The 20,177-nt window shown below is 40.1% G+C and overlaps 1 protein-coding gene across 14 annotated transcripts in view; it reads left to right on the top strand.

The window, feature by feature from the left end:
* Positions 1-20,177, top strand: part of FGD4 (FYVE, RhoGEF and PH domain containing 4) — a 260,601-nt gene that overhangs the window by 114,226 nt on the left and 126,198 nt on the right. For 6 of the 14 annotated variants that reach the window (XM_065524013.2, XM_074006570.1, XM_074006578.1 and 3 more), the window contains exon 1: positions 1,161-1,336. The exons of the other annotated variants lie outside the window; for them this stretch is intronic. The gene's annotated coding sequence lies outside the window, so the exon portion shown is untranslated. Of the gene's footprint in view, positions 1-1,160; positions 1,337-20,177 lie in introns of those variants that run through there. 14 annotated transcript variants of the gene reach the window in all.

The raw sequence follows: 20,177 nt of genomic DNA on the forward strand, positions 1-20,177 counted from the left end.
TTCTTTTTTGGCTTATCCTAATTATTTTCTTTGCCATTTATTTTTTATTCTTTATTTTTTATTTTCTTGGAGACAAGGTCTGTCTATCACCCAGGCTGAAATACAATGATGCAGTCATGGCTGACTACACCCTTGACCTCTTGGGCCCAAGCAATCCTCCCACCTCAGCCTTCTGAGGAGCTGGGACTACAGGTGGGCACCACCACACCTGGCTAATTTTTAAAAAAATTTTCTGTGGAGACAGGGTCTCACTGTGTTACTCAGGCTGGTGTCAATAATGGACATTTTGAGTGCCTATAGTTTTATATTTTCTAGATTTATAGTTTACCTCTAATAGTTGGTTTTTATGTGGTATATTTGGTTTTCAGCCAATTTGATCTTCCAAGGACTTAATCTGTGATTCCTTCATGAAGACCACGGGGTGGGCAACTGTTCAGCAGAATCAGTGTTTAACCTTCATATACTGAAACAGAGTAAATTCAGTAGATAGTATAAAATTAAGATATTTTAATCCTATAACTGGGTAGGACTCTAGATGAAAATTTTAAATCCAGCACCGCCTCTCCCCACAAAGTTCAATTAATGCAGTAAAAATGAATGTATGTTTGCCCAGAAATTATTCATTTATAACACAATTGATTTTTGAAAACTTTATTTTCAAATTAACATTTTTTCCAAGTTTGAGTATTATATTTGTTTTAAAAAATCCTTATAAAAGCAGTTTCAGTTCTGATGTGGATTCCAAATCATAAAACAACTTGCTGATGAAGCTTACATTGCTAGAATGCTTTATCTTTAGTTTTCAAGTTAACTTTGAGGTTTTATTTTCTGTTTGTCAAGTCAAGCCTCTTGTGACCTTTCTCCCTGAATGAGCAGAGCTAGCTATCTGAAATGTCAGGAGTTTGTACCACCAAGGGTAAATTTACTGGAAAGCTTTTAGTTGGGCTGCACTGACTTGTTTAAATAGCCAAACACCTGCTAGGCAAGCCCTGCGCATGTGAGTGGCTATATATGTTCCTTCCTTTAGGATTTGCAAGGCTGGAGCACAAAGACAGCGATTGTTACCCAATAAGCAGTAGTCACACACTTCTACCAATCGCCTTAGGAGGGCTGGTTACCATGGAATCCACCATCTGTTCACTCCCCACCGGAATGTGATTATCCTTGCTGGGCTGGGAACTGGGGAAAGCAGGGGAGCCTGTGCTGGGTGAGATTATCTGCAATGGACCGGGTTAATGGGAGGCTTGCTTTGGCTCGCTGGAAGAACAAATGAAGGGAGTTTTACTTCAGCCATTTGTGACTTCTGGCCAAGAGGAATAAATTCAGCTTTTATAAGGTAAGTAACCCTAGTAATATGTATCCAGTTTGTAGTACATTTGTGTGAGGGCATTATCTCCATGTGGTCCAAGGAAAGTGAGCTCTAAGCTCTTTTTAAAGAAACCTCCAGCGTTATACACCTCTCTTGTATTGATTTTATGCAGTTCAATAATGCCTGTGCAATTACATGTTGATTTTGGAAAAAATGGGAAAAAAATTAATCTTTTAAACTGTTTTCTGCTTGTGAAATTGTTTTGTGACTCCTGAAAGTGGCAAAAGGACAGTCATTTTTAATGGTTTTTCAGAATGAATTACACTGGTATCTTTCTGAAATACGCCCATGGCCCCAACGTATTCAATGCCTGTTCTTATTATTTGAAAAAATAACTCAGGTCAGGGACGTTTGTAGGTTATGATTTAATTAATGATTATTCTGGCCCACAGGACTGACCCACCATTACTAGCTGATGTTTTGAAATGTGATGTTTATGCAGTTTTATTTTGCAATGCTTTGGCACAAGTTTCAAGGGCCTGAGCATGTGGAAACAATGTGGCAGTGCTTTAAGGCATGCATGCAGGCACCGTGGTAAAGGAAGGGCAAGACAAGGAAGATCAGCTTCTATTTCAAGGGCTTCCTTTGTTTTTCTATTTCAACAGCCCCTTAAAATGTGTGTTGCATATTGTGAGCAGTAGAAGGAGATTTGGGTCCTAACAAACGGATGACTGACATTTTTCTGTGTGGCTAAGAGGTTGGTAGCTCAAACAAGGGACTTCTATGTCCTTTGTAAGGCAGCATTGTATCCCCTTCCCCAAAACTGTTCCCTAAAATATAAATGTGAAAAAACAAAAAGAGTGCTGTCTATATTCTGGATACTTCTTTTGTGTAAGTTTTTTTGTTTGTTTGTTTGTTTTTTATCATTGAAACCATAGGGCCAGTGCTCTGTGAGTCTAACTGGGTCTGCCATTTTTACTTGATAGAGGGATAGAGGAAAGGTTGCAAGGAAAGGCTTGGCTCATGCAGGTTCAGCCTTTCTAATTGTGCGGTGCTGCTGTCATCTTGGACATTCATGTCAGTGGCTGCCCGGAGAGTTAGAAAAGGTTATTGCTAATAGGCCCTAATTGTTTCATTTTCTTTTTAAGATGATAATGTAAAATTAGATAACCTCATATTAGTCAAGGACTCATGTTCTTATTTCAAGAACAGGTTTTTAGGCCAGACAGTTGCGAGTTCTTGGTGTTAATTGTAGTTGACTTTAAAATTGTTACCCTCTTTTGTGCTTACTGGTGTTTATACATCATTATTACTACTTTTAAAAAGTTTTTTTCTTAATGTACAAAAGTAGTTTAGCTACATACTAGCTCTAAGAAGCATGTTTTAATAATAGTAGATACATGTCTGCCTCAAAATTTCCTTAGCATAATCTAAAAATTTTCAAGCCAATGTAATAGTATTGGGATAATTTTTTTCACCCATAAATGTCAGTCTTTCATAAGCAATATAAGGCTTGGGAGGAAATTAGGTAATTTGAAAGTCTCGTGTATGATTAGGTGTTCATGTTGCTTTAATTACCATTATCTTAGAATCCAGAAAAAGGCTGTGAGTGAATGGGTCTGAAGTGTGTGGCATCTGGGTGCTTGGGATGTAGTTACCTAGAGCAATTGAGGTGGGCTAGATAAATCTGTACACTTCTCAAGTTCCTAGTGTTGGTGAATTTACTTACTCTTTTCTTTTTGTTATTGAGGTAAAGTTTTAAGATTGTGTTTTTAATTGGGTGTTAATGTTAGACAGTATTCCAGCCTTTTGAGTATTGGCAGGCATGTGTATATTTTCATGTGTGAGCATGTTACATTGACCAAGTTTCCAGAGTAACAAGTAATAAAACCACAGGTTTTTCAAAATGTTTTTAAAAAGCTTTGTCCAATCCACCACTAACAAGAGACTTAGTGGTTCTTGAGGGTAACCCTTTACAAAAATAGGTGAAGAGTGGGCAGCAGGGACAGTCCCTGGAACATCTGTGATCCCAACCAGGGTACCTATGGGGCAGGAGTGCACTGTCATATGACTGTCCTGCACATGAAGGACCTGGTGAGATGTCCACTTCCACTCACAACACTGTCAGCAGTGAGACCTGCCACTGGGCACACAGCTTCTTACAGTAAGGAATTTAGAATTTAGAATGTACTGAATTCGCGGCTCCACTGTGAAGCACTGCTTTCTGATTCTCACCATCCTTACTTGTGGGGGTGAAGAGAGTTGCTAGATTTCCGAGGTGTCTGTGCTTTCTTCCAACTTTTCCAACTGTCTGAGGGCTTGATGATTTTCAATTCTTCAGTATGACTTAAGACCTTACTAAGTGATGAGTTTATATTTATGCTTGTAAATATGTAAAACTAACCTTGTTTGGTTATTTCATGTAAAAGGATTGTGTAGATGGCAATGTGAAACTTTGAACAGAGTACTTAGAATGATTCAAATCCATGAACGTTGAGTAGGCAGCAAATCAGCCAGCATTAGTTCAGCACACACAGTCAAATCTTTCTGCCCCTTTGACACATTATGCTGGAATGTTGCCTGACATAACAAATTCAGACATGTAAACTCTAGACTTAATTAATGGCGATTAAATTTCTTAGTTTTTCATACTATGTTTTGTGGACACATTCATTCTGCCTAGCCTAAATTGAGTCCTTCAGTTTCTTTGCTTTTGAGGTACAGAGTTATAATCCATTTTTTGAAGTTAAGTATTTTTGACCATTGTGGTCCATTTGGCCCTAGAGCTGTCTGAGATGATGGAATGCTAGGGATCTGAAGTGGAGGAGCACCTGCAGATGCTGTCATTGCTAATGCTGCCGTGTTCACATGTCCTTGGGGTTGAATCTGTTCGCATTTTTCATAATTTTAAGAAATAGATGTACTGAAAATTGCCCTTTTGCTGTCTCCCACAATGCCATATTACCATGGGTACAAGAAATGCTTGGAATGAGTTAATTGTGTGCATCAGCACAATTTTGCATTGCTGCATTAGATATACATTTACAGGATGGGGAGCCTGGAAAGCATGCGTGTGAACGATGTGAACTTACACAAAAGCTATAGCTCAAAGCCGGTTTCATTTGGCAGGATTTTTCTCTATATGTGTGCCAGTTGATTTGAATATCGGCAGCTGTTTCTTCTGAGTTGTCGTCTTCTGTTTTTTTAACTGCTCTTGAGCTTCTGTAAACTAAAAAGGCAAACTTTCCATAAATTGGCAATAAGTACGTCTATGCAGGTTGATGTAGATTGTTGGAACAGCTTCTGTATGGCACTTAACCTTTTCTTGCTCAGTTGCTGGCACTTTAACCCCAGAAATAGCTTGATGGAGTTACATGAGGGTGCCTAGCATACCTTATTCTTAGAAAAGTTCCATGTTTTACAAATAACCGCCACTCTGTACGGCTAATTGTTCTTTTGTAACAAACCTGTTGAATTACTGACTTCCTGTGTAAGTAATAGTTCCTTCCTTCCTTGTCTGCCTAAATCCTGTATTCTTTTTTTATTTTTACCAATTTACTCGTCCTAAACTCAGATTAATGAAATTATGAGATGTAGTATGTTCCCATAAGGCAAACAGACTGAATCTCTGGGATGTTTTTAGATCCCTGTTATACATCGCTAGATGTTTATTTTCACATAATTTAAGGGTGCCAATCTAAACAGGATTGTCTGCTTTTTAATGCCCTCATTTTAGAGAAGAACCTGGAGCCCATAAAGATTAAGTAGCTTTTCCAAGGTCAGGAAACCTGTGAGTTACAGAAACAGCTAATGTTGGGTATTGCATGTTGAATGCAAACACGTAGGGCAGTATCAGCTTAATATCCTACATTGTTGTCCTTAAGAGGAGCACAACATTGGGGTGTTACCCTCAGATTCCACAGATGAAATGTTCAGTGTGCCTAGGTGGAATACACCTTTGAAAGATGATTTTCTCCGTAATCAAAGTCATAAGAAACAGTTTGTCATTATACATATCAAGCTTTTACAAAACATTAACTGCCAAGCCAACTGGACACTTAGGTTTCTCAGCTTGCAGGCATTCTCCCTTCTAGCCCAATCTATACGTGAAGTAAAATGATCAGAGTGCTGCCTAGTCATTGTGGATCCCAGAGCAAGTGGGGGAGGGAGGAGCCTGAGGAATGACTATGGTCCACTCTAGGACATATCTGTCACCTGGGCAGCATATAGCATTCCTGTTGTGGGTTAGTACAGCTTTCCTGTGGACCTTTCCCGCAGGTATACGACCCGCACTTGCGTACTTAATCGGCCTTTCCTCCGCTCCCTGCACCAACCCACAGGCACCTCCTTGCTCAGGACCACCCTACCCCCTAAGGAGACATTCACTGTCTTCAGTATTAACGTTGCATTCATTCATCAAATATTTCTTGCACGTTTACTCTATGCCATTCCTATTGCAGATGTGGAGGATACGGCATTAAGCACAATGGGCAAGATGTTAGTGAAATTTACCTAGTAGTGGGAAGAGACATAATACAAAAGTAAAGAGATAAGTAAACAACTTAATTTCAAATAGTGGCAAGTATGTGATGACAAAACGGGCTGTGTTAAAGAGGGAGTTGAGGGTGGCAAACTTTAGATTGGGTAACCAGCAGATGTTTATCTAGGGCAGTCCCATATAAGCTGAGACGCAAATGATAAGGAACCAGCCACGTGTATTCTGGTGCGGTGAAAGTGTGTTGCTGTTATCCTCAATTTATGGAGGTAGAAATAGAGGAAAGCCAGTCATCAGGATCGTATAACAATCATGTTAAGTGAGTGCTACAAAGCCACACTGCGTGTTATCTTTACTTCTCTTTCAGGACTTAATCCCGAATGTGTGTTCTTTTTCAAAGTCACAGTTTATTGGGAGAGCACAGGAAAGCATTTACCAGTGGTTAAGAGCAGCAGTTTTAAAGTTGAGCAGACCTGGGGCTAGGCTGGTCTCTCATACTAGCTACCTGGATGTCTCTAGGCCAGTCACTTAACTTCCTTAAACCCCATCTTCCCCATTTGTTAGAACTTGTGGGGTTATCCTGGGTATTAAGGAGGTTATGTTCAAAAATTCAAGTTGTTCTGACAATGATGGGGATTACTGTGATGTTCTCTTAGGGGCATCATTAATAATGCCTGAATGTTGAAATATTTGCTACTCTTGGCAGTGAAAGCTTGGTAGGACTATCAGCCCACAGATTCATGTATTCAGCAAATCCTTTCTTGGTGTTCACTCTTCCCTTGCTAGATTCTGGGTGAAGAGCAGGACCAAGACATGCTCTGCACTCACACAGTGCTCAGCTAAGAGTATCATTTGCATTCAGTGTGATTGACATAGCAGAGGAGGAATGAAGGGTACAGAGGGTACGGGTTCCTCGGCTGTGCACGTGAGGCGCAGCTGAGAATTCTGATCTGAGGATGCTAAAGCAAGGAGATATGATGGGCCAGGAAGTGCAGTCTTTGGGCTAAGGCAGGGCAGGATATGCAAGTGGAGATACTGCCTTGCACAGAAGTTTTTACTGTATCCTGTAAAGAATGAGGAATGTTTGAATACTTTTAAAACATTTGGGAATAGATCTTCAGTTTTATAGTCTGAAAAAGATAACTGGCAGTTTAAATGATGGAAACATGGGAGGGAACAATCTCCAAGGACGCCGGAATTCTCTTCTTTATCTTTTTCATCCACAGCACGTAGACTTTTTCTTTTATTTTCACCACCACAATATAGTTGTCATATCTTATTTTTGGTATTTAGATTCTGAAGTCAGCACAGAAAGCGGAACTTGAATGAAGTCAAAAAAGCTCTTGAAAAATCCCTTAGGAAGGCATAGGTTTGTAGATCAACTCTCTTCTTGTTAAGTCCAACACTGTATGTATGTTTTTTTAGCATTAGAAGATTGCTGCTTCTTGGGTTGAGCATGATATAATAATTACTTTGCTTGCATTTAGAGGTCATGCTGTATGAAATAGGGTCCTAGAATTTAGCTCAGTGTGCTGAGACCTCACACTTGGAGAGTCACCAAGTGACTCATGTGAACCAAGAGGAATTGCAGGAGCTGCAGGTTCATAATTTCTGTCTGTCTTACTCCCACTACAAGGCACATGAGCATTGGGTCAGATTGCCTGAACAAGTTAAACTATTGCACCCGCGTTTGGGTGCATGCGCACACGCTATCACACACAGCTGTTTTCTGTGTCTGCAAAGTGTATATAGTTCACTTTGAGCAAGTTAAGATGCAACTACTCTAATTGCAATATATACCAACTTTTGGTGTTTTCTATATGTCAGAGGCTGCAAAGTATATTCATCCATCTAATGGTTAACTAATATTTGAGATAAGAGATTTATCCTCATTGAAAAAATACAAATGTTGTTAGGAGGTATAGTACCTAGGATTTCCAAGTTCACCAACATTAAGTGATGAACCAGGAAAAATACCTCGATCTGTTCTGGCCTCAATTCTATGTTCTTAACTTTTATCCTCTTTTTTTTTTTTGAGTTAGCCATTCCATTAACCTAGGCAAAATAATAATATAGGAAACATAACTACCACAGTAGCAGCGAGAGTACAGAAATAAGACTCTAAAGAGATGAAAAGAGAATTAATGAGAAATGTCTTTAAGAAGTCCTCAGGGTTAGTCATTGTCAAAGAACATAAACGGAGGGAGAAGACACCATTGGCTAATGTATGAAAAAAATTATATACAACTTGTAAGCAAAGAAATACACAAAATATTCATGCTTATATCGGCAGAAATTTTCCAAATGCTCATATTTTGGATTGGCACCCTTGTATACTTCAGATGACACTGTAAACTGATGGAGTTTTTTGGAAAACAATTTGGTAAATATGTTTTATCTTAATCAGAGAACACATGGCTGCAAGAAATAGAATCCCCCTGTAATTTAAGAGAAAAGAGGATGTATAGAAACAACATAAACGTGTCTTATGGAACCCAGGGGCAATAAATTCATCCATGCCTCTCAAGAAGCTGGACCCTGGACAGCTACCTCTCCGTCCCTCTGGGTGTGTGACCTCTCAACCCCACTACTCTGCCTGTGTGCCTCATGCTGTTTGCACTGGCCTCTTAGGATGCCTCTGTGAATGGCAGAAAACGTGGCCACCTCTAATCTCAGATTACACCCTTTCCAGTGCTCAGTAGAAACACACAGTTCTAACTACAGATGCCCTGGAGAGACTCCAATGGGCTAAGTTTTGGTCATTGATTACCTTTGCTAGTCAGCTGTGGCCATGGAACATAGGAGTCACTTGGCCTGTAATAAGCAAATAGAATACAACTACTACCTTATCAATAGCTCTAAAAATGTTTTTCACTCTCCTAATTCCAATTTTAGAAATCTACCACTAGTAAGTTGCTGAGTGATTCAGTGAATGATTTATCACATCACATCAGGTGTTTTAGTGGGAATGGGAAGAAGTGGGAAGCTAGTAACATGTTCAACAATAGGAAAATAGCTAAATAAATTACTATACATTCATTGGATTGTAAGTTATACAACTACTAAAACATCTTCACAAAATGTGGGAAAATGCTCATGACAAAATGTTAAATGTATATAATGTTGTATATGCTATGTTATGCTTTTTATATAACAATAAAATACTAGAGGGAATTACTAGAAATTCTAGTAATAACACTAGTTATTTCTAGATTTTAGGATCACTTTTGTTTTCTTCTTTACAAGTTTTTTGTAGATTTTAAATAATGAACAATGACCTTATAGGAATTTTACTATAATAAAAAAGTGAACTAATATAAAATGCTCAAAAAAGACATTATAATCTAATAGGGACGATAAACCTGTTGTAAGTAATAGTAACCAATGCAGGCTAGTATTTAATTTGTGTTACAGATTATATAGTAAGAACTTAAGGATGAATTTCCTAGTAATTAGACTGTTTCACACATGGAATATCCTGTTCAAGAACTATTTTCCTATCACTGGTGGTATTTAAATATAAATTAGACACTTTGTCAGATATATTGTAGAGAAGATTCATCTATCAAGTATGTGGAACTAAATGACTTCAAAAGTATTCAACCCCAATGTTCTGTTGGGAATGTAGAATTTACTTTGGAAAGATTATTTTTAAAGTACTCAAGTGTTAGGGGAAGATACTGTAATAATACAAGCTGAGTACCTTTTATGAAAGAGATGTGAAATTATATAGAAGTCATCAGAGTCTATAGGATTAAGCAGGAGGATTGAGCCAGATCTTGAAGAGGGTGATAGGCAGGGACTAGATTATAAGAGGGAAGCTATTTTAAGGCTTAGGTAGTAATTGGTGCTAAGGCAGAGTTAGGATTCAGCCAGTTATGGATGAGGGATAGTAACCAAATTGCTTGCCAAATGGCAGAGGCATTTATTTTCCTTGTTCACTTTCTAGTGAGATGAGCATGAAGTGGTACAAAACTTAGATTGAACAAGAGAGCAAAGGGAAGCAACCATGGTAAATCTGCGTGTTTGTGGGCTTAATTATATTCTGAGAAGAAAAACTTTAGGGCCATCTGTGTGATTTTTTTTTTCTTTTTAGGACAGAGTCTCACTCTGTTGCCCAGGCTGGAGTGCAGTGGTGCCATCTCGGCTCACTACAAGCTCAGCCTCCCAGGTTCAAGCAATTCTCCTGCCTCAGCTTGGGACTACAGGCGCCCGCCACCACGCCCGGCTAATTTTTTGTATTTTTTTTAGTAGAGATGGGATTTCACCACGTTAGCCAGGTGGTCTCGATTTCCTGACCTCGTGATCTGCCCTCCTCGGCCTCCCAAAGTGCTGGGATTACAGGCGTGAACCACCGTGCCTGGCCTGATTGGTGTGATTTTTATGTTTTGGTGGTTATGTTAAATGATGGCATTAATAGTACATTAACAGCTGTGCTATAAAAATCAATCTACTTATTTAACTCACACATTAAAATTCTTTGAAACTGCACAGAACTATAAAGAAACCGAGAACTTTTAGTCTTACTGTATGTTATGTGATCATCTTTTTTTTAAGTAAAGCAGTATTAAAGATATATTTTTTCTGTTCATTAGAAAAAGACAGTCTACAGCCATACCACCCTAAATGCATTCGATCTTGTCTAATCTCAGAAGATGAATTTCCCTGAAGAGTAAGCTGATTTTAGAACTGAAACTCAGCTTAGCATTTTGTGTGAAGCTGATTGTTCCCCCTATTTAAAAAAACATGGAACAGATGTAAAATTATTACTATAAAATGATTAATATTGCTTTTCTTTGAATTATTCTTTTTTATGATTGTGTACATAGAAGTCTTTTCTGTGATGCTTCTCAACTTCTAAACAAATTCTGGTGAGTGATCCTAAACTGAAAGTTGTAGCCAACTTGAGGGCTCAAAGAAGTACAGTGCTTGTGGCCGGGCGCAGTGGCTCTCGCCTGTAATCCCAGCACTTTGGAAGGCCGAGGCTGGTGGATCATCTGAGGTTAGGAGTTCGAGACCAGCCTGGCCAACATGGTGAAACTCTGTCTCTACTAAAAATAAAAAATTAGCTGGATGTGGTTGCACGAGCCTGTAATTCCAGCTACTCGGGAGGCTGAGGCAGGAGAATCGCTTGAACCTGGGAGACAGAGGTTGCGGTGAGCTAATATCGTGCCGTTGCACCCCAGCCTGGGGGACAGAGTGAGACTCTGTCTCAAAAAAAAAAAAAAAAAGAAGAAGTAGAGTGCTTGTTCATGACTCTGAGCTCATTTAGTCTCAGCCTTCGGTTTCTGTTGCTCCATCACTTGGGACTCACATGCCAAGTCCTTATCAGGTTTTGTCACTGTCCCCTTGTCACAGAAAATTGTCAGGGTAGCGGTTTCATCTCTTGGAAGGACCCAGGTAGGTGAACAGCCAGTAAATCCAATAGCTTGCCTGCCTGAAATGCACAGTTGATTGGAGACAGGCTGCTCCAGGGCCTACCTCTTTCTCTCCTAGAGAGCATTTATGTTTTAACAGTAGGAAAAATTGAGTTATTTTGGCCACATGGAAGTAAAGAGCCTGTATTCTCTTAATTACTCAGAGGCATAATACCTTTCAGAAAGGCTTTTTATTGTTTGTAAACCTTGGCAGAAAGAGGGAAGGGCATGGTATCTGCATAAAATTTCTAGTGGAGAACAGATTAGATGGAGTCTCCTCACATCCAAGTTAGGTAGATTTATATACTTACCCAGGCAGCCTGGACATTCATTTAAACATTTAAGGGTTTATGTCCAAAGCTTTGCTGGGCCAATAAAGATACAGTCTTGCTTTCAGTAAGCTCACTTTAGAAACTACAATGTATGATGCAAGGTCATAATACTGTACAAAGGTACATGCAAAGTGCTAGGATTGCGCAGAGAGAAGGGAGGACTCATGGCTAGGCCAGAGAATCAGAAATACATCACTTTGGAGATTTTAGGAGGAAGTAAGATCTCCTACATGGTGAAGGGCGTTTCATATCAAGGGAACAGCACACATAAAAGCTTGAAAACTGTAAAAGCATCGTATTTGTTTAGAATACAAGAAATTAGTTTAACTAGAGTATTGGAATTAGGTGTAGGAGTGGAAAGGTTGGAATCTGTAAGATAAATGGCACCAGATTATGTTAGTCTAAGCTGTAAGTTAGATGTGGGACATGATCCAGTAAGCAGTGGAGGGAGCTCTCTGAGAGTTTTAAGCTGCCAGGCAACATGGTTCTTTATACATTTTGGGAATATGACTCTGATGGAACTGCAGAGGAGGGGCTAAGGTTGCAAGGTGCAGGAGCCTTGGCATTTTGATGAGGAGCAGATGGTACAGGAGAAAGATGATGAGTCCTCTGAGTTAAGACTGGCACAAGGATGTAGAAGAGAGAAGGAATTGAGAAATTTATAGGATTAATTGGATGTGTAGATGGGGTAAAGGAGTGGAAAGTGTCAAGAACAGCTCTGAAGTTTCCAGCTTGGATAGCTGACTAGATGATGCATCATTGGCTAATATAAGGAATAATGTGGGGGAAGCAGACTCGGATCCTATGTTTGACTCAGGAACGCTAGTAAATTCCTCATCACCGGTTTATAATAACTGGTTTAAATGTATGTATGAAATTTGTATTCTTGGCCAGGCGCGGTGGCTCACGCCTGTAATCCCAGCACTTTGGGAGGCCAAGACGGGCGGATCACGAGATCAAGAGATCGAGACCATCCTGGCTAACACGATGAAACCTCGTCTTTACTAAAAATACAAAAAATTAGCCGGGCGTGGTGGCAGGTGCCTGTAGTCCCAGCTACTCGGGAGGCTGAGGCAGGAGAATGGCGTGAACCCGGGAGGTGGAGCTTGCAGTGAGCTGAGATCGCACCACTGCACTCCAGCCTGGGCAACGGAGCGAGACTCCGTCTCAAAAAAAAAAAAAAAAAGAAAGAAAGAAATTTGTATTCTTTACAATTTTGCAAATAAATGCCATAGAAATCCTATATATTCATGTCTGATAAACAGTATTAGCTTCCATTTTATGAAAACGTAAAGTGTAACAATAAAAAGAAAATCAAATATTTCAAAACAAACTCCCATTCCCATTTTCTCTTTATACATCACGCTTCAAATTCTACAACTCTTTACCGTTTAAAATTAATTGTTGCCTATCAACAGGTGACTGTACCCTTGCTGTGCGGTGAAAGCAGAGAATAAAACACAGGGATCTTTTGAGCTCACAATATAACTTGGAAAAACTAATGGATATATATTCATGTTATCCAGTCAGTCAAGTAGTTTGTTTAGTGATAGACATTTTAGTTATACAATACAGAAGCAGTGTGAATGCTGAGGCAAGAAATGGCCATAAGATGTTGATTTTCTTATGTATGAAGTGGTTGAATGTATGAAGTGGTTATGTATGAATGTAAGAAGTGGTTCAGTGTTAATTGGACTTCTTAACTATAATACCACTTTTTCAATAAACCTTTTCCCTCAGCCACGTTAGTCTTCTCTGAGCTCTTGAAGCTCTCATGATTTTTATCTATCATTAACGAGTTGGCTCTTGTCTTGTCTCTCTCCCCAAATAGATAGTGTTTCTGAGGCCAGGAAGCTGTTTCTTTTTGTTTTGAGACAGGGTCTTACTCCGTCTCCTGGGCTGGAGTGCGGTGGCATGATTGTGGCTCACTGCAGCCTCGAACTTCTGGGCTTAAGCAATCCTCCTGCCTCAGCCTCTTGTGTAGGCGAGACTACAGGTGTACACCATCATGCCTAGCTAATTTTTTTTTAACAGAAGGATGTATTTTATTAAAGGATGTATTTTATGTATTTATAAAAATTCAATGTAAGATAAAGTTAACATCTCAAATCAACGGCCCGAATTGCAGATTGTTTACTAAACATTGTTGGGAAAGTGTACTATCCATTTGTTTAAAAGGAATACATACCTTAACTAAAAATAAATTTCATATTGCTAAATGCCTAGCTAATTTTTTGTAGATATGTGGTTTTCGCCATGTTGCCCAGGCTGATCTTGATGTCCTGGACTCAAGCTATCTGCCTGCCTCAGCCTCCCAAAGTGTTGGGATTAAAGGCTTAAGTCACCACTTCCAGCCCCAGAAACTATTTTACTCACCTTATATCCCCAGCTTTTGGCTCAGCACAGAACCTATACTAACATTTAGATTGAACAGAACTAAGGCTAAAGGAAAACTTTAAAGGAACTTATTAAAATTAGCAATCCGATTTCAACAATGGGAAGATAAGGAGTGGCACCACACCATGGGATTAGAACAGGGACGATACCACCTTGCTCCAGTTCCACTGTCCGTGGAAAGGGCCCCACTCCAGTAAGAATTTCACAGCTCCTGCTCAAATCTTATGGTTCTTGCTCCATTCTTGTCCAGATTTCTCTGATTAGATTGGGTGCTGTTGAAGGTCATAGGTTTTTGTCCTGGTCATCGTTGTGCTCCCAGATGATTGCACGAAGCCCAGCACATAGAATGTGCTAGATAAAGCACCTAATGGAAGCAGTGAGGAAAAGAATGAGTCTTAAGCAGACCTCTTAAAGTGTTTGAGAATCACTAAGGAATTTGAAAGGTATCATAGACAGTAGGGCTGAGTTACAATCAACAATAATCTTTTTAAATGAAACCAAAGTCTTATTTTAAAATACATATTTGTTTTGGTTTGAAAATCTGCTTTCCTGCCTGTCCCTCCTGTTCTTTTCAGATATCTGCACTGACATTGAGCATTGCACATGCTGTGCCACTTCAAACAACTTCATTTCCTTGTTTCCTCTTGAATTAATTATGAATTGCCTATACCTCCTTTTACATAAGTAATAAAAGAGACATGGGCAGATGGAAACTATTTTTGCAGGTATATGTAGGTACTTGTGTCTTTTGAATATAAAAATGATCAGGGATGGATACAGACCAAAATCCCACAGAGGAAGATAGGATAAACTGAAAACTGTGGTTCTGAATGCAATACACCTTTTTAAAGGGCAGGCAAATAAGCTTTAAACAAACGTGACAATCGTATTGAAGAAGTTGAACCCAGTCTTCAACCAGTAACTTGATTTTAATAAATAACAAACTGTTAACCCAAATTAGTGCATGATGTAATAACTAAAATTGCCAAAAGCAAAGCCATTCTCAGAAGCCAGGAGAAAAATAACAATAATCGGGGGGTGCGGGGGCTGGGCATGATTAGAATTAGGCAGCAAGCTGGAACTAATTTCCCTTTTGCCTTTTAGACAGGATCTCACTGTTGTCCAGGCTGGAGTGGAGTGGCGCGATCACAGTTTACTGCAGCCTTCACCTGGTCAGCCTCCTGAGCAGCTGAGGCAGGAGGATTGCTCCAGGTGCATGCCACCATGCCTGGCTAATTTTTTTATTTTTTATTTGTAGGGAGGGAGTTCCACTCTGTTGCCCAGGCTGGTCTTGAACTCCTGGGCCCAAGTGATTCTCTTATCTCAGCCTCCCACAGTGCTGGGATTACAGGCATGAGCCACCATGCCTGGCCTAACTTCTCTTTTTGAGTTGTGGTTAGTATCATCAGTATTTCCTATTTACTTTGAGTATCGGTGGACTTTTAGACAGCATCTCGATTAATAGGAATAATGGTAATGGTGACACTGACAGAAGTTATCTGTTGTAAACATATATGCTTACATTGATGCATATGTAAACTGTAAAATGTAGTTTGATTCTGGGACATCAACTATGATACTGAAAATTTCATTAAACTAAGGATGCCATTAAATTCTAACATAAAAGTAATGATAATTTAATAAGGATATATGTGTAAAAAAATAAATCTCCATATAATAAAGACACAATTTTTTTTTAGACTTCGACCAGAAAAAAATGACTTTAAATTATAAAATCCAGTGCTGAAGACATCATTATCTCAGGCACTCACAGTAGCAGGTAAATTGAAACAGCGATGGAGAAGGCAGCGTGGCAATACCTACTGCACACCAGAAAACTGTGAGTCATCCGCCTGTGATGCTTGGGCAAGCTATCCCAACCAAAGAGCTATATGCATAAAGTATGAAATGATGAAGCAGTCTGTTGGCACTTTTGGTGTAAACTCTCACATTTAACATAGAATAAGGTTTTATTTTAACAGAATAAATATCTCAGTCAGGTATGATGGCTTACGTGGTAAAATCCCAGGGTAGTTATTAGGCGAGTTGTTTGTAAATGATAAGAGTAAAAATTGGCCAGGCGTGGTGGCTGACGCCTGTAATCCCAGCACTTTGGGAGGCCGAGATGGGCAGATCACGAGGTCAGGAGATCGAGACCATCCTGGCTAACACAGTGAAACCCCATCTCTACTAGAAATACAAAAAATTAGCCAGGCGTGGTGGTGGGCACCTGTAGCCCACCTACTCAGGAGGCTGAGGCAGGAGAATGGCATGAACCCAGGAGACGGAGTCTGCAGTGAGCTGAGATTGCAGCACTGCACTCCAACCTGGGCATCAGAGCGAGACTCTGTCTCAAAAAAAAAAAAAGAATAAAAATTATTTTCTGGTAAAATGCCACTGATCTATGAAGGTACCAAAAGTTTAATTCATTATTTAAATGAGGAAAAGAATGGGAAACTTGGTACTTTAAGATGGTAATTTTATCTAATGAATACATACCTAAGACATAATATTGGGAATATCACTCTGTAATACTGTAGTAGATCTGGAAATGACCATAATTTAAATCGGGCAATTTCAGGTCTAGCGTAGTTAGTGGGTACCCAAAAAGTTCCTAGATGCGTAGTAAAGCTTCTTTATTAACACATTCAAATCAGCAAATATTTGTATGCCTTTTTCGTGCTTTGAGCTGAGCTTATTTTGGGTGCCAGAGCATAATCATAAAAATAGTTTTGTTAAACTGTTAGGTTAATTCTAATTGTTCTCTGTTTTAAATGGCATTACATTCATCTTTATGCATATAGCTCTTCGGTTGGGATAGCTTGCCCAAGCATCACAGGCGGATGACTCACAGTTTTCTGGTGTGCAGTAGGTATTGCCACGCTGCCTTCTCCATCGCTGTTTCAATTTACCTGCTACTGTGAGTGCTTGAGACAATGATGTCTTCGGCACTGGATTTTATAATTTAAAGTCATTTTTTTCTGGTCGAAGTCTAAAAAAAATTGTGTCTTTATTATATGGAGATTAATTTTTTACACATATATCCTTATTAAATTATCATTACTTTTATGTTAGAATTTAATGGCATCCTTAGTTTAATGAAATTTTCAGTATCATAGTTGATGTCCCAGAATCAAACTACAGGATTAGGTAGTCTTCGTATCTAGACTGATGTGTAGAAGACATGCCAGGCACGGCTGCTCGCTCCTGTAATCCTAGAATTTTGAGAGGCCAAGGCAGGAGGATCGCTTGAGTCCAGGAGTTGGAGACCAGCCTGGGCAACAAGGTGAAACCCTGTCTCTACAAAAAAAATAGCTTCGCATGGTGGCATGTGCCTGTAGTCCCAGCTACTTGGGAGGCTAAGATGGGAGGATCACTTGAGCCTGAGAAGTTGAGGCTGCACTGAGCCAAGACCGTGCCGCTGCACTCCAGCCTGGGTGACAGAGTGAGACCCTGTCTCAAAAAAAAAAAGTTTTGGAAAAATTCAACTTGAAATCATTTTGGAGATTCCCCCCCACTCAACCCCCAATATCGTTAGTGGTTTTTTGCATGTAACATTTACTGTTTATTCCGCCTACTTTCTGCCGTCATCATGGTTTTAACATTGGCACTATAGCATATTTATGTCAGCTTTATGACTTACTAAGTTTTAGGACTGACTTCAGGATTGACATGTGTAGATGACATGTACGAGATTCTTGTGAAAGACTATCTGTCTAGGAACACGACTACTGCTTACATTCTAGGAAATGCCTTCTATGGAGCAATGTTCTATGAAGGGTGGTGTGCCCTACAGTGCGCAAAAGATGAACGCTTGGAGAGCAGGAAGCAGGTACTAGACCTTGGAGTTCAAAACCAGCCTGACCAACACAGAAAAACCCTGTCTCTACTAAAAATACAAAATTAGCCGGGCGTGGTGGCACATGCCTGTAATCTCAGCTACTTGGGAGAATCGCTTGAACCGGTAGGCGGAGGTTGTGGTGAGCCAAGTAAGCGCCATTGCACTCCAATCTGGGCAACAAGAGTGAAACTCCGTCTCAAACAACAACAACAACAAACCAGCCCTAGCATTCCTAATATTTTTGTCCTTTTTCTGGCACTTTTTTCCATCTATGTGTCAGATACATCTAATCTATATGGTATATGTGTGGAATTCTGAGGAGAGAGAGTGGACAATGCAAGCTCACTTGTCTGTTTTTGTGTCCATGGCATTTTAGATAGTGGAATTCTGGCAATACTTGGTAATAAGTGACCACAAACATAAGTTAATTAATGGCACGATTCTTTTTTTTTTTTTTTTTTTTTTGAGACGGAGTCTCGCTCTGTCGGTCAGGCTGGAGTGCAGTGACCGGATCTCAGCTCACTGCAAGCTCCGCCTCCCGGGTTCGGGCCATTCTCCTGTCTCAGCCTCCTGAGTAGCTGGGACTACAGGCGCCCGCCACCTCGCCCGGCTAGTTTTTTGTATTTTTTAGTAGAGACGGGGTTTCACCGTGTTAGCCAGGATGGTCTCGATCTCCTGACCTAGTGATCCGCCCGTCTCGGCCTCCCAAAGTGCTGGGATTACAGGCTTGAGCCACCGCGCCCGTACGATTCTTAAACAAGTTGTGAGACTAAAGGTATTGCATCTTTTTCTTTACACACACACACACACAAAAATGGGCCGGGCATGGTGGCTCACGCCTGTAATCTCAGCACTTTGGGAGGCCGAGGCAGGCAGATCACCTGATGTTGGGAGGTCGAGACCAGCCTGACCAACATGGAGAAATTCGTCTCTACTAAAAATACAAAAACTAGCCGGGTGTGGTGGTGCATGCCTGTAATCCCAGCTAGTCGGGAGGCTGAGGCAGGAGAATCGCTTGAACCCGCGAGGCAGAGGTTGCAGTGAGCCGGAGATCATGCCATTCACTTCAGCCTGGGCAACAAGAGCAAAACTCCATCTCAGGGAAAAAAAAAAAAAAAAAAAAAAGCCCCGCCCCCCACCCCCGCCATGTGCCCATTTGCTAACTTTCATGTGAAGACAAGTGTCCGTCAGTAAATATTTAGCAGGTTCTTACTTAGCAGATATATTTGGAAAACACAGTCTGTCCCTTTGAGGTACAGGTAACATTTGAATGAGTTAGAAAGTGACTGCAATCAGGAGCAGCAGAAAAGTACACTATAGACAGAGTATTTCTGAAATGATTGGAAATGTTCCATTATTGTGTAATTTTATCACTACAATGGATGTATCTTTTATTTTTAAAATCTTATTTTTAAAAAAGCTTTTTTCTGCAAGTATACTCAAACTTACATACAGATCTTTTTAACTATCTTTTAAAGTCTTTGGCCAGGTACACTGGCTCACACCTGTAACTCCCAGCAACTTGGGAGGCTGAGGCAGGAGGATCACTTGAGGCCAGGAGTTCAAGGCCAGCCTGGGAAACACAGCAAGACCATGCCTCTACTTAAAACTAAAATTTCTTTTTAAATAAACGAATACAACAGCTTTAAAGAGATTTTAAATGTTTTTGAGTTTTAGCATTTACCTTAAAAGATTTTAAAAAAACAAGCAGATTCAGTCACATTGTTCTCTTAACAATAGTATTTTTACCTTTACCTTGCCCTATTTTAAGTTCTATTGTGGGATTTTTTTTTGAGATGGAGTCTCGCTCTGTCACCCAGGCTGGAGTGCAGTGGTATGTTCTTGGCTCACTGCAAACTCTGCCTCCCAGTTGCACGCCATTCTCCTGCCTCAGCCTCCCAAGTAGCTGGGACTACAGGTGCCCACCACCACACCCGGCTAATTTTTTGTATTTTTAGTAGAGACGGGGTTTCACTGTGTTAGCCAGGATGGTCTGGACTCCTGACCTCATGATCTGCCTGCCTCGGCCTCCCAAAGTGCTGGGATTACAGGTGTGAGCTGCCACGCCCAGCCTATTTTTGTGTTTTAAAGTGTGTATCTTAATGCAGGAATGCTTGTATTTAACTCACACCTACATTATGTGTGAATATACATACTAGCGGGTCCATGCCCAGGTTTTATTCTGATAGGGATGTGCCCTCAAAAAGTTTAGAGATAAAGTATTCTAGAAAGCCTTCTCTTACCCTCTGCTCTGGACCTCCAGCAGTCACAGAGCCTCAGCCAAACTCGTCGATTACTATTTTGCTTGTCTGCTCTCCCTTTGGTTCCTCGAGATGGAACTATTTAATGAGATTGTGTAAAGTGTTTGAAACAATGTGCATGGGAC

The sequence above is a fragment of the Macaca fascicularis genome, chromosome 11 (genome assembly GCF_037993035.2).
Source record: "Macaca fascicularis isolate 582-1 chromosome 11, T2T-MFA8v1.1".
Classification (NCBI taxonomy): domain Eukaryota; kingdom Metazoa; phylum Chordata; class Mammalia; order Primates; family Cercopithecidae; genus Macaca; species Macaca fascicularis.